The 18,289-nt window shown below is 37.2% G+C and overlaps 1 protein-coding gene across 1 annotated transcript in view; it reads left to right on the top strand.

Moving 5' to 3' along the window:
* The window catches only part of PHKB (phosphorylase kinase regulatory subunit beta), a 205,263-nt gene that overhangs the window by 23,186 nt on the left and 163,788 nt on the right, over window positions 1-18,289 (top strand). The gene's annotated exons all lie outside the window — the stretch shown is intronic.

An 18,289-nucleotide genomic window follows, 5' to 3' on the forward strand; every position in this document is an offset into this window, starting at 1 on the left:
AATAGTATAAGCTGAATACCTAATACTTGTTTTTGTATATTCTTTTTTTAAAAATTTATCTATTTTTGGCTGTGTTGGGTCCTTGTTGCTGTACGTGGGCTTTCTCTAGTTGCGGTGAGTGGGGGCTACTCTTTGTTGCGGTGCACGGCTTCTCATTGCCATGGCTTTTCTTGTTGCGGAGCACCGGATCTAGGCGTGAGGGCTTCAGTAGTTGTGGTGTGCAGGCTTCAGTAGTTGTGACTCACGGGCTCTAGAGTGCAGGCTCAGTAGTTGTGGCACACGGGCTAAGTTGCTCCACAGCGTGTGGGATTATTCCTGAACCAGAGCTTGAACCCATGTCCCCTGCACTGGCAGGCAGATTCTTAACCACTGCACCACCAGGGAAGTCCCTATATACCTTAAACTGAATACTTTACCTAAATATCCATTATGATGACTCCAGTTTTCATTTTGCTTTTTTTTACTACTATAAAATTCTTACAACTAAATTATAACGCAAATTAAAGTACAGCAAAATTTTGATAGTGTTAGTGTTCACCCAGAGTTACATTCTTTCAGTTTTGTATTACATAAAAAATTAATAGCCCATAAAAAATATGGCACAGAGGGGGGACCTTCAAGATGGCAGAGGAGTAAGACGTGGAGATTACCTTCCTCCTCACAAATACATCAAAAATACATCCACATGTGAAACAACTCCTACAGAACACCTACTGAATGCTGGCAGAAGACCTCAGACTTCCCAAAAGGCAAGAAACTCCCCACATACCTGGGTAGGGCAAAAGAAATAGGAGAAACAGAGACAAAAGAATAGGGACGGGGCCTGCCCCTCTGGGAGGGAGCCATGAAGGAGGAAAAGTTTCCACACACTAGGAAGCCCCGTCACTGGTGGAGAGGGGGGCAGGGACCGGGGGAAGCTTTGGAGCCATGGAGGAGAGCGCAGCAACAGGGGTGCAGAGGACAAAGCAGAGAGATTCCCACACAGAGGACCTCTGCCGACCAGCACTTACCAGCCTGAGCAGCTTGTCTGCTCACCCGCTGAGGCAGGTGGGGGCTGGGAGCTGAGGCTCGGGCTTCGGAGTTCAGATCCCAGGGAGAGGACTGGGGTTGGCTGCATGAATATAGCCTGAAAGGGGTTAGTGCGCCACAGCTAGCTGGGAGGGAGTCCAGGAAAAAGTCTGGAACTACCTAAGAGGCAAGAGACCATTGTTTTGGGGTGCACGAGGAGAGGGGGTTCAGAGCATCGCCTAAACTAGCTCCAGAGATGGGTGCGAGCCGTGGCTATCAGTGTGGACACCAGAGATAGGCATGAAACATTAAGGCAGCTGCTGCAGCCACCAATAAGCCTGTGGGCAAGCACAGGTCACTGTACACACCTCCCCTCCCAGGAGGCTGTGCAGCCTGCCACTGCCAGGGTCCTGTGATCCAGGGACGACTTCCCCAGGAGAACACATGGCATGCCTCAGGCTGTTGCAATGTCATGTTGGCCTCTGCCGCCGCAGGCTCGCCCAGCATTCTGTACCCCTCCTTCCACCCGGCCTCAGTGAGTCAGAGCCCCCAATCAGCTGCTACTTTAACACCGACCTGTCTGGGTGGGGAACAGATGCCCTCAGGCAACCTACAATCAGAGGTGGGGCCAAATCCAAAGCTGAACCTCAGGATCTGTGGGAACAAAGAAGAGAAAGGGAAATTTCTCCCAGCAGCCTTAGGAGCAGTGGATTAAATCTCCACAATCAACTTGATGTACCCTGCATCTCTGGAATACCTGAATAGACAACGAATGATCCCAAAATTGAGGCAGTGGATTTTGGGAGCAACTGAAGGTTTGGGGTTTGCTTTCTGCATCTAATTTGTTTCTGGTTTTATATTTATCTTAGTTTAGTATTTAGAGCTTATTATCATTTGTACATTTGTTTAATGGTTTGGTTGTTCTCTTCCTTATTTTTAATATATATATAATAGTTTTCTTTTTTCCTTTTTCTCTTTCTGTGAGTGTGTATGTGTATGCTTCTTTGTGTGATTTTGTCTGTATAGCATTGCTTTTACCATTTTTCCTAGGGTTCTATCTGTCCGTTTTTTCGTGTTTTTTTTTTAATAATAGTTTTTAGCACTTTTATCATTGGTGGATTTGTTCTTTGGGTTGGTTGCTCTGTTTTTTCTTTTTTAAATTTTTTAATTTTTAATAATTTTTTAAATTTTAATAACTTTTATTTTTCTTCTTTCTTTTTTTTGTTTCTGCCTTTTCTTCTGAGCTGTGTGGCTGACAGGGTCTTGGTGCTCCGGCTGGGTGTCAGGCCTGAGCCTCTGAGGTGGGAGAGACGAGTTCAGGACATTGGTCCACCAGAGATCTCCCAGCCCCACATAATATCAAATAGCCAAAGCTCTCACAGAGAGCTCCATCTCAATGCTAAGACCCAGTTCCACTCAATGAGCAGCAAGTTGCAGTGATAGACACCCTATGCCAAGCAACTACCAAGACAGGAACACAACCCCACCCATTAGTAGAAAAAAAACCTGAAGTAATAATAAGTTCCCAGAAACCCCAAAACACACCACCAGACACAGTCCTACCCACCAGAAAGAAAAGATCCAGCCTCATCCACCAGAACACAGGCACCAGTGCACTCCACCAGGAAGCCCACAGAACCCACTGAACCAACCGTAGCCACCGGGGGCAGACACGAAAAACAACGGGAACTCCGAACCTGCAGCCTGTGAAAAGGAGACGCCAAACACAGTAAGTCAAGCAAAATGAGAAGGCAGAGAAATACACAGCAGATGAAGGAGCAAGGTAAAAACCCACCAGACCAAACGACTGAAGAGAAAATAGGCAGTGTAACTGAAAAAGAATTCAGAGTAATGACAGTAAAGATGATACAAACCTTGGAAATAGAACAGAGAAAATACAAGAAACGTTTGACAAGGACCTAGAAGAACTAAATAGCAAACAAATGATGACCAACACAATAAATGAAATTAAACATTCTCTAGAAGGAATCCATAGCAGAATAACTGCGGCAAAAGAACGGATAAGGGACCTGGAAGATAAAATAGTGGAAATAACTACCACCGAGCAGAATAAAGAAAAAAGAATGAAAAGAATTGAGGACAGTCTCAGAGACCTCTGGGACAACATTAAACGCACCAACATTCAACTTATAGGGGTCCCAGAAGAAGAAGAGAAAAAGAAAGGCACTGAGAAAATACTTGAAGAGATTATAGTTGAAAACTTCCCTAATATGCGAGAGCGAATAGTCAAGTCCTGGAAGCTCAGAGAGTCCCATACAGGATAAATCGAAGGAGAAACACACCAAGACACATATTAATCAAACTATTAGAAATTATATAAAAGGAAAAAATATTACAAGTAACAAGGGAAAAGGAACAAGTAACATACAAGGGAATCCCCATAAGGTTAACAGCTGATCTTTCAGCAGAAACTCTGCAAGCCAGAATGGAGTGGCAGAACATATTTAGAGAGATGAAAGGGAAAAACTTACAACCAAGATTACTCTACCCAACAAGGATCTCATTCAGATTTGACGGAGAAATTAAAACCTTTATAGACAAGCAAAACTAAGAGAATTCAGCACCACCAAACCAGCCTTACAACAAATGCTAAAAGAACTTCTCTAGGCAGGAAACACAAGAAAAAGAAAAGACCTTCAATAACCCAAAACAGTTAAGAAAATGGTAATAGGAACGTACATATCAATAACTACCTTAAATGTAAATGGATTACATGCTCCAACCAAAATACATAGACTGGCTGAATGGATACAAAAACAAGACCTGTATATATGCTGTCTACAAGAGACCCACTTCAGACCTAGGGACACATAAAGACTGAAAGTAAGAAGATGGAAAAAGATATTCCATGCAAATGGAAATCAAAAGAAAGCTGGAGTAGCAATTCTCATTTTCGAAAAAATAGACTTTAAAATAAAGACTATTACAAGAGACAAAGAAGGAGACTATATAAGGATCAAGGAATCAATCCAAGAAGGAGATATAAAAATTGTAAATATTTATGCACCCAACATAGGAGCACCTCAATACATAGGGCAACTGCTAATAGCCCTAAAAGGGGAAATCGACAGTAACACAATCATAATAGGGGACTTTAACACCCCACTTTCACCAATGGACAGATCATCCAAAATGAATATAAATAAGGAAACACAAGCTTTAAATGACATATTAAGCAAGATGGACTTAATAGATATTTATAGGACATTCCATCCAAAAACAACAGAATACACTTTCTTCTCAAGTGCTCATGGAACATTCTCCAGGATAGATCATATCTTGGGTCATTAATCAAGCCTTGGTAAATTTAAAAAAAATTGAAATCATATCAGGTATCTTTTCCAACCACAATGCTGTGAGACTGCATATCTATTACAGGAAGAAATTTGTTAAAACTACAAACACGTGGAGGCTAAACAATATGCTACTAAATAACCCAGAGATCACTGAAGAAATCCAAAGGGAAATCAAAAAGTACGTAGAAACAAATAAGCCCAAGACCAGATGGCTTCACAGGCGAATTCTATCAAACATTTAGAGTAGAGCTAACAGCTATCCTTCTCAAACTCTTCCAAAATATAGCAGAGGAGCACTGCCAAACTCATTCTATGAGGCCACCATCACCCTGATACCAAAAACCGACAAAGATGTCACAAAAAAAGAAAACTACAGGCCAGTATCACTGATAAACATAGATGCAGAAATCCTTAACAAAATACTAGCAAACAGAATCTAACAGCACATTAAAAAGATCATACACCATGATAAAGTGAGGTTTATCCCAGGAACACAGGGATTCTTCAATATACGCGAGTCAATCAATCTGATAAACCCAGATCAGAAATAAATGAAAAAGAAATGAAGGAAACAATGGCAAAGATCAGTAAAACTAAAAGCTGGTTCTTTAAGACAATAAACAAAATTGATAAACCATTAGCCAGACTCATCAAGAAAAAATGGAGAAGACTCAAATCAACAGAATTAGAAATGAAAAAGGAGAAGTAATAATTGACACTGCCGAAATGCAAAGGATAATGAGAGATTACTATAAGCAACTATATGCCAATAAAATGGACAACCTGGAAAAAATGGACAGATTCTTAGAAAAGCACACTGTTCCTAGACTGAACCAGGAAGAAATAGAAAATGTAAACAGACCAATCACAAGCACTCAAAATTCAACACCCATTTATGATAAAAACCCTGCAGAAAGTAGGCATAGAGGGAACTTTCCTCAACATAATAAAGGCCATATATGACAAACCCACAGCCAGCATTGTTCTCAATGGTGAAAAACTGAAACCATTTCCACTAAGATCAGGAATAAGACAAGGTTGACCACTCTCACCACTCTTATTCCACATAGTTTTGGAAGTTTTAGCCACAGCAATCAGAGAAGAAAAAGAAATAAAAGGAATCCAAATAGGAAAAGAAGAAGTAAAGCTGTCACTGTTTGCAGATGACATGATACTATACATAGAGAATCCTAAAGATGCTACCAGACAACTAGTAGAGCTAATCAATGAATTTGGTAACTCAGCAGGATGCAAAATTCATGCCCAGAAATCTCCTGCATTCCTATACCCTAATGAAAAAAAAATCTGTAAGAGAAATTAAGGAAACACTCCCATTTACCACTGCAACTAAAAGAATATAGTACCTAGGAATAAATCTACCTAAGGAGACAAAAGACCTGTATGCAGAAAACTGTACGACACTGATGAAAGAAATGAAAGATGATACAGACAGATGGAGAGATATACCATGTTCTTGGATTGGAAGAGTCAACATTGTGAAAATGACTCTACTACCCAAAGCAATCTACAAATTCAATGCAATCCCTATCAAACTACCAATGGCATATTTCACTGAACTAGAACAAAAAATTTCACAATTTGTATGTAAACACAAAAGACCCCGAATAGCCAAAGCAATCTTGAGAACGAAAAATGGAGCTGGAAGAATCAGGCTCCATGACTTCAGACTATACTACAAAGCTACAGTAATCAAGACAGTATGGTACTGGCACAAAAACAGAAATATAGATCAATGGAACAGGTTAGAAAGCCCAGAGATAAGCCTATGCACATATGGTTACTGTATCTTTGATAAAGGAGGCAAGAATATACAGTGGAGAAAAGACAGCCTCTTCAATAAGTGGTGTTGGGAAAACTGGACAGCTACATGTAAAAGAATGCAATTAGAACACTCCCTAACACCATACACAAAAATAAACTCAAAATGGATTGACGACCTAAATGTAATGCCAGAAACTATAAAACTCTTAGAGGAAAACATAGAACACTCTATGACATAAATCACAGCACGATCCTTTTTGACCCACCTCCTAGAGAAATGGAAATAAAACCAAAAATAAACAAATGGGACCTAAGGAAACTTAAAAGCTTTTGCACAGCAAAGGAAATCATAAACAATACGAAAAGCCAACCCGTAGAATGGGAGAAAATATTTGCAAACGAAGCAACTGACAAAGGTTTAATTTCCAAACTATACAAGCAGCTCATGCTGCTCACTATCAAAAACAGAGACAACCTAATCCAAATATGGGCAGAAGACCTAAATAGACATTTCTCCAATGAAGATATACAGATTGCCCACAAACACATGAAAGGATGCTCAACATCACTAATCAGAGAAATGGAAATCAAAAGTACAGTGAGGGAGCTTCCCTGGTGGCTCAGTGGTTGGGAGTCTGCCTGCCGATGCAGGGGGTGCAGGTTCGTGCCCCGGTCCGGGAGGATTCCACGTGCTGCGGAGCGGCTGGGCCCGTGAGCCGTGGCCACTGGGCCTGCGTGTCCAGAGCCTGTGCTCCACAACAGGGGAGGCCACAGCAATGAGGGGCCCACGTACTGCAAACAAAACAAAACAAAAACTACAATGAGGTATCACCTCACACTGGTCAGAATGACCATCATCAAAAAATCTACAAACAGTAAATGCTGGAGAGGGTGTGGAGAAAAGGGGACCCTCTTGCACTGTTGGTGGGAATGTAAATTGATACAGCAACTATGGAGAACAGTATGGAGATTCCTTAAATAACTGAAAATAGAACTACCATACCACCCAGCAATCCCGCTACTGGACATATACCCTGAGAAAATCATAATTCAAAAAGGGACAGGTACCACAGTGTTCACTGCTGCACTATTTACAATAGCCAGGACATGGAAGCAACCTAAGTGTCCTTTGACAGATGAATGTATAAAGAAGATGTGGCACATGTATACAATGGAATTTTACTCAGCCATAAAAAGAAACGAAATTCAGTTAGTGAGGTGGATGCACCTAGAATCTGTCATACAGAGTGATGTAAGTCAGAGAGAGAAAAACAAATTAGCATATGCTAACACGTATATATGGAATCTAAAATTAGGTTCTGAAGAACTTAGGGGCAGGACAGGAATAAATACGGAGATGTAGAGAATGCACTTGAGTACAAAGTGAGGGGGAAGGGTAAGCTGGGATGAAGTCAGAAAGTGGCACGGATATATATACACTACCAAATGTAAAATAGATAGCTAGTGGGAAGCAGGCCCACAGCACAGGGAGATAAGCTCAGTGCTTTGTGTCCACCTAGAGGGGTGGGATAGGGAGGGTGGGAGGAGATGCAAGAGAGAGGAGGAGATATAGGGATATATGTATATGTATAGCTGATTCACTTTGTTATACAGCAGAAATTAACACACTCTTGTAAAGCAATTATACTCCAATAAAGATTTTTAAAAAAGAAAATATGGCAGAGTTAAGCTACAATTAGAGTAGACAGGAAACAATTTAAGCCATACTAGGTGGTTTGAATAGTGTTCTGCTTGTATACATTTAGTACTGAAAGAATGCCTATTATAGTATTCCAATTCTATGATTAAATGTATGTATTAGAATGTAGGTTAATTTGTGTTTTAATATCTTCATTATAACATGGGTATGGCAACCTAATATGCAACCTATGCTTCTTAATGACAGATTTTATTCTTCTCCTAAGGGTCTTGAGTTTGCTTTGTGTCCCCACAGAGATTGCATGTTTTTTGGGGATGTTTGACAGTTGGCCATAATTAGACTTGGAGGTTGTTAGTGACATTAAGGTTAGTTCTGAATAATCATGCTTCAGAAATAATTACTCATTTTGGTTATAAAGTTGTATTGAAGCCCTGTTAGCATCACTCCTATGTAGTTCAGGGTCATATTTTAGTTGAGCTTTTCTCCCTCTTGCACCCTAAGTAATGCTCGTTTATCTGGCATGCTTAGAGAAAGTGGTAATCTTGGTTTCCTATGGCTTCTGCACATAGATACTAAACTATGTATATCAACCCAAGGGTTCTTTAGTATCACATTTACAGCTCAAATTCCATTCAGTTATGTTTTTGCTGTTTCTTAATTACTGATTTTTAAAATTACAGATTTAAAATCACTGTGTGGGGCTTATCCATCCTTGCATTGATCAGGAGGATTCTGATTAACAATTAATCAAAATTCCTTGATTTCTAATTTTGTGACCAGTCCTAGGCTAAGTGCAAGAGGAGATTCAAAAATTTAAGGGTGGAGAAGGGAAGACAATCAGTAGTTAATATACAGTGTGCCAGTACTATACTTAAAATATTTCATTTAAGTCTCACTACAATCCTGTGAGATTAAATTTTCCCCAACTTTACAGATTAGAAGTCGTAGCTAAGAGAGAGCCGAAATCCACAGTGTTGTGAAGGACATAGCTGTGATTGCAGCCAAGGTCTGTCTGTTTTCAAAGCCCATGTTCTTTCCACAACCTCCTAGGTATTATGACAGTGTCTATCCAGGAGCTTCCTTACACTCTGGGGGATGAGGAGGAGGGACGATGGAGAGCAGGGAGACCTCTTTTTTTTTTACTTGATTGAACCTTGGGATTGACCTTATTCACTAGGGTAAAAGATGGCTTCTAAAAAATGTGGGGCTTCCCTGGTGGCGCAGTGGTTGAGAGTCCGCCTGCCGATGCAGGGGACACGGGTTTGTGCCCTGGTCCGGGAAGATCCCACATGCCACGGAGCGGCTGGGCCTGTGAGCCATGGCCACCCAGCCTGTGCATCTGGAGCCTGTGCTCCGCAACGGGAGAGGCCACAACAGTGAGAGGCCCGCGTACCACAAAAAAAAAAAAAAAAAAAAAATGTGATTGGATTCCATACAGGAAAGTTTTGTCAGTTATGATTTTATTGTATGTAGGTCTTCATAGAAGGCAGTTTACTGACACAGACTCTCAGGACAGCTTTGGAGCAAATTGCCAAAGTCTGATGGTATAGTGTAGAAAATGGCAAAAACATCTCTGCCCTCTTACTTAGCCAGTGATGTAAACTTCAGTGCATTTTGATGAGAAGATTAGCTAGCATTCATTGTCTACAAACTCTATACTGTCAAAAGTACTTTTGCTTTTTTTCTGGTTGAGAATATTTTTATTCTTAGTGTTAGCTTACTTTGCTAATTCATAGTTTATTGTGATTTTTTTCGATTAACATTCAAAACTTCCTCTGTTCAAGCTTACCTTATAAAGTGTTATCAGGGCAATTTATAACAAGTAGTATTAACATTCATATTAAATGCATTACTGAACTCTGCCAAGACAAGAAATACAGACCAGGATTTATCAAAGTGCAAATGATAAAGGAAAATGGTTTGTTTCCATCTTTCTAAATGCTGAATAGCTTGAAAGTATTATTTCTGTAGGACTTGTGTTTAATAACGTATGATACAGCAAAATGCCTCATGTCACATGCTTTTAATCACTATAATAACAAGACATAATAAAATTGAGTATTTCTTGTAAAGATTGGGAATGGTGTATAGTGAAGTTCTTTTTCCCCTCCATGTAATTCAATTAATATTTAACTAAGATGCTATCATTTAAGTCTTAGAAGTTTGGAATTGAAAATTTTTACTTGTAATACAACTATGAAATAATGACTCTGGGTTTCTCTTCAGAAATCTTATATGTTCAGATTAGTATTATCCTTTATAAAGTAACTCACTTGTAAGCTATATACATTTATTCTAGTGAGCAAATCATTTTTAAATCATATCCTTTTATGATTTCATTCAGATCCTCCTTTATGAGCAATAGAAGAAGAGAACAGAACAGATTAAAACAGAAGAATAGAACAAGTTAAATTACTACATGGTCACAGCTTAGGGTATTGATCAGTGAGTCTTACCTAACTTCACCTGATGAATCACCTTATTCATTGCAGCTGATTCCGAGTAATTGTTGGGAAATTTTAGATATCAGAGGATATTAATTCCATTTGTTGAATAAATATTTATTGAGTGCTCACTGTTTTCCGGGCACTACTGGCACTGGGGTTATAACAGTGAGTATAACAACTACTGTTGAGAAATTTAAATAACTGTGTCATTTCTGAATGCATTTTTTTTCATAAAGGGAGTTCCAGAAACTTTTTAGAAACACTAGAATTGTTAGAATACAGCTCTGACCTCACAGAAATCATATACATTCATGGTATATTATGGCAAGGGACTCTACTAGACTATAAATAAGAAAGGGAAATGAAATAGCTAATTGAGTGATTGGTATTTATAAGGTCAACTCATGAAACATCAACCAGATTTAATATCCTTGAATAGATTTTATTGGCCGTCTCCTTCCTTAAAGGTCACTGGAAAAACTTAATACCTTTTATTAAAAATAAAATGGGAACAGTTGAATGGCCTTTTCACATCTTATTTGGATTAGTTGAAGAGGCAAATTTTACTTCATTTTTAAGAAGTTGTGCTATTTTATATTTGCCACTTCATATTTTACATTTAAAATATGTTTCTTACCCAACTTGCCATGGAGAAACATAGACTTAAGGAGTTGAGGGTTCAGAAGAACTGTGATAATAAATTGGAGTTAAGTAAGGAAAAGTATATATATATGTATATATACATGTACTTATAATTTTGGAGCAGTCTGTTGTTTAAAGCAGAAAATGAAAACAGGGATTTAGGGCTCTTAACTCTTCTTAGCCAAGCATTTTTATGAGGTTTCATGGTATAGGACAAAGAGCACACATATAGTTTGTCTTTAGAGAACCCCGTGTTCAAATTTAGACTGCCATTTAATAACTTCTTTGTGCTTCAATTTAATGCCAACCTCCTTCCTTTGTCAGGAAGATGAAATGGGACAGTGTATGTAAAGTATCTGGTACAATGCATGCAAAATTTCCCTTTCTCATTTTAAGAAATTATACAGTAAAGAAAATAATGGTTTAAGTTTTGTTTTTTTGTTTTGGAAGGAGATGTTGGTGATCTTGAAGATGCTCAAAGTGCTGAGTCATGTATAGTGTATTTGAACCTTTTAACTATAAAAGTTAATGGGTATCCATTCTAAAGTTAGTAAGGTAAGTTTTTCAACTTGTCTAATCATGAAAGTCTGAAGAGGTGGGACTAGATGATTAAATCAAGTTGGATGGGAGCAGCAGGAGATAGCATAGCCTGTGAGAATATTGTAAACTGGTCATCAGAAGTTTCCTGAAAACAAACTTTTCAGGAAAACTATTTTTGTCAGCTTCTCTCCTTTTTTTCCCTCTCTTACCAAACTGTCACTGCCATTTACTATGTACTAGATATGGTCCCTGTTGTAGATCGGCTTCCAGTGCAGTATAGCACATTAATCAACTAGTGAAAATAAAATATATTGTCATAAGCAAGAACTGTACTTAAGGTATTTACAGAGTGCTGTAAGAATGCAGAATATGGAACAATTAACTCTGCCTGTGGAATTGAAGAAGGCCTCCCCCTAATCATGTGGGTCATGCAGTTTAATTCAATAAACATTTGGATTGTGAACCTCCTAGTACAAGCATTAGGGATACAAAAGTGAGAATGTATTAGAATAATTTGTCCTTTCTATAGTAGTATCCTTCTAGTTTTTATCAGTGGAGGAGTAAAAGGGAATTTTAAGATGAAGAACTTATCATCCCAAGTTAATGATATAATTTAAATTTCAAAGTTGCTTGAAAATACGTTGTATCATGTATAGATGATAAACATATAATTATTATACTCTGGGAAGCCTTGATATCTTAACAACTCAGAAATTAATGTTTTAATAATTAACTGATAAACCACAGACGTGGTTTGCATATATTTTGTATGTTCATGTACAAGGCTATCTGCTTTTCCATGCCTTCCTGGTCTGTACCCTTCCTGCCCTCCTCACCTTCTCTATATGCATGTAAGTATAAGGACTATCCAAACCGCATGAAACTGTGGGGCTTTTTGACCCTGTACCATGCAAGGGCTTCAGATTCTTCTTAGTTCCTGATTATTTTTTTGGAGAATATGTTAGCTCAGGGATTTTGGTTATTCAACTGCGTCTTTGTACCTGCTTTCTTATTAGTTTATTAGCCTCTGCACTTCACAGTTTTCAAAAACTTAGGCTTAAGAGACTAAGGCTTTCAGAGACTTTCCTGACTGAAAAATCACAGTTCTTAATGTCCTATGTCTATAAAATTAGCTGTTTACCATTAGCTCAGGCAGAAGATTCTAAAGTTGCAGTCTTTAGAACTGGTGAATCTCACCCTGCTCCATTCCCAAAGTTAGAGAATCATGAATAAAACGCAGACAGAAGATATTGATTGATTCTTTCCTTGGGCTAAGATTCTACTTTCACATTTTTTGTGTATTTCTCTGCTAGAACCCAAGACCTATAGAAAAATGAAAGGGTACAGCATACTTTATGTTTTAACTTTGTGTCAATATGCATCATTGAGTGCTACGTACAGTACTTAAAAAAATCAATATATGTTGCTCCAAGCAATTGCGATTTTTAGAGACATTAATGTAGCTGCACATGAAGCTGATTATTGTTTAAGCTGTTGTAAATATCATATGTCCATGATGGGTTTGAAATCTTGCATATAAGTAGATCAAATGCTACATTATTAGATACTAGAGTTTTTATATAGCTTTTGAAAATTAAGTTGTATTATTTCAAGAGGAAATTGTCTATTTGAATCCCATAGTTTGAGATGGCCTCTTTATAATTTAGGACAAATGGATCTTTCTATTGAATATTTTGTAACCTAAAAAAAAAAAATTTTACCAATTTGATCTTTTTAAAATGAATGGAATTTACTACTTACTTTAAAAGCGGTTTAGAAAACAAATTCCCAATGGATAAAATAGCTAAGTGGGAAACTTTATTTTTTTAACATTATAAAAAACTTAGAAGAAAATTGCAGTAACTATATGTATAACCTTGGGGTTATCAAAAACTTATTTATTTATTTATTATTATTTTTAAATAAATTTATTTATGGTTGCCTTGGGTCTTTTTTTGCTGCGCATGGACTTTCTCTAGTTGCAGTGAGCAGGGGCCACTCTTCATTGTGGTGCGTGGGCTTCTCATTGCGGTGGCCTCTCGCTGCGGAGCATGGGCTCTAGGCGCGTGGGCTTCAGAAGTTGTGGCATGCAGGCTCTAGAGCGCAGGCTCAGTAGTTGTGGCACACAGGCTTAGTTGCTCTGCGGCATGTGGGATCTTTCCGGACCAAGTCCCTATCAAAAACCTTTTTAAACAGAAAGGAAGACTAGAACCAAATGAGGAAAGAGATAGATTGACCGTTACTTTTTTTTTTTTTTTAATTTTGACATTGGTATACTAATGAAAGCTCAGGGGAAAATATTTGAAATGGAAATGTTAAATAGCACACAAAACATACAAAGAGCTCTTAGAAATTGATGACAGAAACACTGATAAAGCAGTAGCAAATGGCAATAGGATGTAGGCAGTTCACAGAAGAGCAAATCCAAATGGCCAGTTTGTAAAGATTCTCAAACTCACTAATAGTCTGAGAAATGAAAGTTAAGTAAAAGAGGGCTACTGCTTTACTCCTGTCAGATTGGAAAAGCTTTTAAAAGAATGGAGCCTTTATATTACTGGTAGAAATGTGAATTATTTTAGCCTTTTTAAAAAATGTAATTTGCCATTTGTTGTAAAAAGTGCATTTATCATTTAATTCAATACTACTTCTTTACATGACATTACTGAATGCAGAGTTGGGAAGATATGTATTGTAACATGCTATTACATACTATTTCCAATGTACAGATATATAGGTATAAATAAACTCAAAAGTATATATAATAGTAGAATGTAGTAAAATAATTAGGAAGTGATGAGGCTTGATTATTTATTACCATTGTTTTTAATAATTAGTTGTAATTTAATTTGCAGTTATGGCTGTGTTTCACAACCAGTCCCAAAATTCCTGACAATTTAACAGTTGACTCTCTCCAGCCAGTTCTAACTGGTTCTAGCACACTCCTGGTTATATCTATGTATATCTGTGTTTTTCAGTATTGTTTGTGATGGTAAAAATAGGAAGCAAATTATATACCCACTAATGGGGGCTAGTGGAATAAGTTGTAGTATAGCAAAAGAAAGAGCCATCACTTTTAGTGATTTCCTGTGTGTTGTTAAATGAGAGGAGCTAAATGCAAGCACAGGTCTGTGTCATGATCCCATTTTTATAAAACGAGCAAGGGAAGACTTTTCTCTCATTTTTGCCTATATGTTTGATTATATAAACATGGAAAATGTGTGGTTATGAGTACAGAAGAGAGCAAGAGGATGAGGTAAGGAAAAAAAGGACTTATGTCCATGAGAAGAACAGTATGTATGTTATGATCCTATATGTGGTAAATTTTATGTGTTTATGTGATATATACACACTAAAAAATATATACACATTAAAAAGTGTATGCATTAAAAAATATATACACAGTAAAAAATGCCTGAAAAGAATGCACTAAAATGTTAATGTACCAAATGTACTAAAACGTACCAAAATGTTAATGATACCTTTTTTAGGGTGATAGAATGTTATCTTTTTTTTTAATCTGAAAAGAAATTATTTTAATTGAGGGAGAGAATCAGAATCCTATGGTCCTTTCTAAGGATTTAAATTTATAATAAAATTATCCTGTGAAAGGGCATACTTGGGTCAGTGTGTCAATAAAATTTACCCTTTAGTGATATAATTTCTTCACCTAAACCTTCATGTGTATCACTTCAAAAAAAATCTTAGTATATAGTATCTTGTTTCATGAGACGTGTATAAGTTTTAGAACTGTATTAGGAACTTCCCTGATGACGCAGTGGTTAAGAATCTGCTCACCAATGCCGGGGATACGGGTTCGAGCTCTGGTCTGGGAAGGTCCCACATGCCGCGGAACAACGAAGCCCCTGTGCCACAGCTACTGAGCCTGTGCTCTATGGAGCACGTGAGCCACAACTACTGAGCCTGTTTGCCACAACTACTGAAGCCCACGTGCCTAGAGCCTGTGCTTTGCAACAAAAGAAGCCACTGCGATGAGAAGTGCGCGCTGCAACAAAGAGTAGTCCCTGCTCGCCACAACTAGAGAAAGCCCGCGTGCATCAACAAAGACCAAATGCAGCCAAAAATAAAATAAATTAAAAATAAATTTAAAAAAATAACTATATTAAGTATGTGTGCATATATGTATATATATTTATGACAACATTTTCCTGGAGTTCAGTTGTTACCTTCATATTTAGATGGCAATTCATTATTTGAAATTGCTCGTAAGTTTAGAGATTGCAATGCAGGAGTTCCCTGTTCTCTGCGCCCCACAGGGGGATTAAATTTTTCTGTCCTTTGTCTTTTAAGGAACTCACCACTCTACCTTGTTATTCATATATATAATATAATCTTATTCAAAACCTTACCTTTCTTCCTAATCTGTAGGCCTTGGTAGCCTGCTAGATGTATGGTCCAGAGCCTTATGCATTCACTGTATATATTAACTGAATGAATAAATAATGATATTTATCTTAGTCCACCACCATGCATGGAAAAATGATAAAGCTACTTTAGGGATCATCAAAGTCTTGATTAATAATATTTTTGTATGTATTAAGGAGCTTTGAATCATATAAAGTAAGATGCCCAAATAATACACTTCTGATGTTGTTTTGGTTTGCTGATCAGTTTTCCGCCTTGAATTTCCTCTTGGGTCATCTATTTCATGCTTTTAACAGTTGCTGTTTAACTATCAGTGCTGTTTTGTGATTTCTTAAGAGCCTCTCCATAACACTCAGAAACCTTCTGGGTTTATAGTGCAAAATTCAGAAAGTTTATACCTTTGTTAAGTTTATCTCTTTCTATAATACTGTTTATGTCTCACAGAGCAGCTCATTCTTTAGTCTCTTTTTTAGTAAATAGCCCTTTCTTCCTTCATGATAAAGCTGTAATATTTCTCTTCAGGTAACAACTTCTGCTTCATCTTCTTTGTCACTGTTATCTTTTTGATGTAATGTGTTCTGAAATGAAGATTAGACTGTATTTTTCTAATACAAAATGAATTGTCAGGTAAAAAATCAGGTTGACATGTTTAAACTCATTTTACAAACTTGATAACTGGTAAGTTTCATTTTACTTTGTGGTGTTTAGATATAGGCAAAATTCAGATGAGAAAAACATGGAAAGGAGAAATATATATTTTTAAAATTCATTTCATTTTGAACTCTAAACATTATTAGAGTTTTCTGTTATTTTGCATCTTTTTCTTTGTCTTTGGGAACTTGTACTCCATTGTTGATTTCTTTCTCCTCCACATTTGTATTGGTATTGATGCTTTTCAGATGTTTAATTCTTGTTTAAAATGTTTCCATTATTGCTTTTCCTTTCTAAGTAATTTAATTTTATGCAGTTACTTCAGAAGCAATATAGTGGTGATCACTGAAGTGTTGACATTTATCTAGCCAAGCTGTTCTTAATTTACCATGGGCTTTCTTTGAAGATATAGGAAGGTATAAGAAAACATAGATTCTCAGTGAATTAGCTGATTTTACTTTTATACTTTTCTGCTTTGCTTTGAACATCTTCTCTTTTAGCTCTTGCTGAATGGGTATTTATTTTCTTGAAAAGTCTGATTTCCCGTTTGTTTATTTATTGTTGCTTCTAAGAAACTCCATGGGTGATTTTATTGAAAAACATTAGATGACAGAATCATTTTAGTCTTTTGGGGGAGGTAAGGGGCACCTTAAATGTAATAGTACTTTTAAAGGAAGTATTTTTTTCACTCTAAAAACCCTGATACAATGTCATTAAAATAATCTTTCAAAATAAATTCACCTGTTATTATAATGCAAGTAGATTTCAGTTTTGCATATTCTATTTCAATCTTTATCCATACGCACATGTATTATTTATCTAATTGTAATGAAAATATATATGCAACATTTGGTGATTTTATTTTTCTCATATAAAGCAAAATCTTAGCTCTACGAATAGTGCTCGAAATAAAAACAAATCATTTCACCACAAAATAAATAAAAACAAATCAAAATAAAATCTAAGTAAAAACATCATTCCACAATCATTCCACCCCAGCAAACATGTCCCCTTTAGTCTTTGTATATCCATATGCACAATTTAAAACGTGATGATTTGTACCTGATTTTATTTTATTAATTATGGCTGAATTTCACCGAGAGTGTGTAGACCCCCCAGAGCTTATCACCTAACATGCAAGCATTCCTTCCCAGCTGCCAGGCTGCCCATATACTGCCAATATACTTAAACCTGCCCAGAGCTAATTGAATACATAGAGACAGAGAGCATGTGTGGACCCTTTCCTCCTTTGCAGTCCTGGTGCTTTCCTCTCTGTGTTGGTAGTCCTCTCCGTACTTCACTATGGGGGCCATTCTCTTTGGTGTCATTGTGAAGACTTTTTTAGAAAAATCTCTTCACTCAGAGCAAGTCATTTCATATTCCCTGTTTTCATCCATAAGTCATCTCTCTTTCTAACAGAAGATAATGGGACTATTGCCTGAATGTGTAGATCTTTACCTTACTTCCCCTAAACATAAAGAGATTTCAAATAACTTGGCTTTAAACTAGCATACTGGACATAGCAATTTTACGAACATAAATGCTTTAATTTTCTTTAAAAACTGATTCTTAATGCCTGCCAACACGACCCCCTGCCCTGGTAAGTTATAGGTTCACTCTTGTGCTATGTTGTTAGACTATATGACATGGATTACCTGAGTCCCAGGGTGGATTAATTGTGACTTTGAGATGTTTATAATTTGAATGCTTTTAACAAGAATGAGAGTCAGTACTTATTCTGATGGCTGAAGGGTCAGATGTCTTCCTTTCAGTCAGCAGTTGAGAAAGTGGACTAGTCAAGTGAACAATTTTCTGTATTCATTTTGTGGCAGATTATCATGATTAACGTGAATTTTGTA

This window comes from Physeter macrocephalus, chromosome 17, assembly GCF_002837175.3.
Source record: "Physeter macrocephalus isolate SW-GA chromosome 17, ASM283717v5, whole genome shotgun sequence".
NCBI lineage: Eukaryota > Metazoa > Chordata > Mammalia > Artiodactyla > Physeteridae > Physeter > Physeter macrocephalus.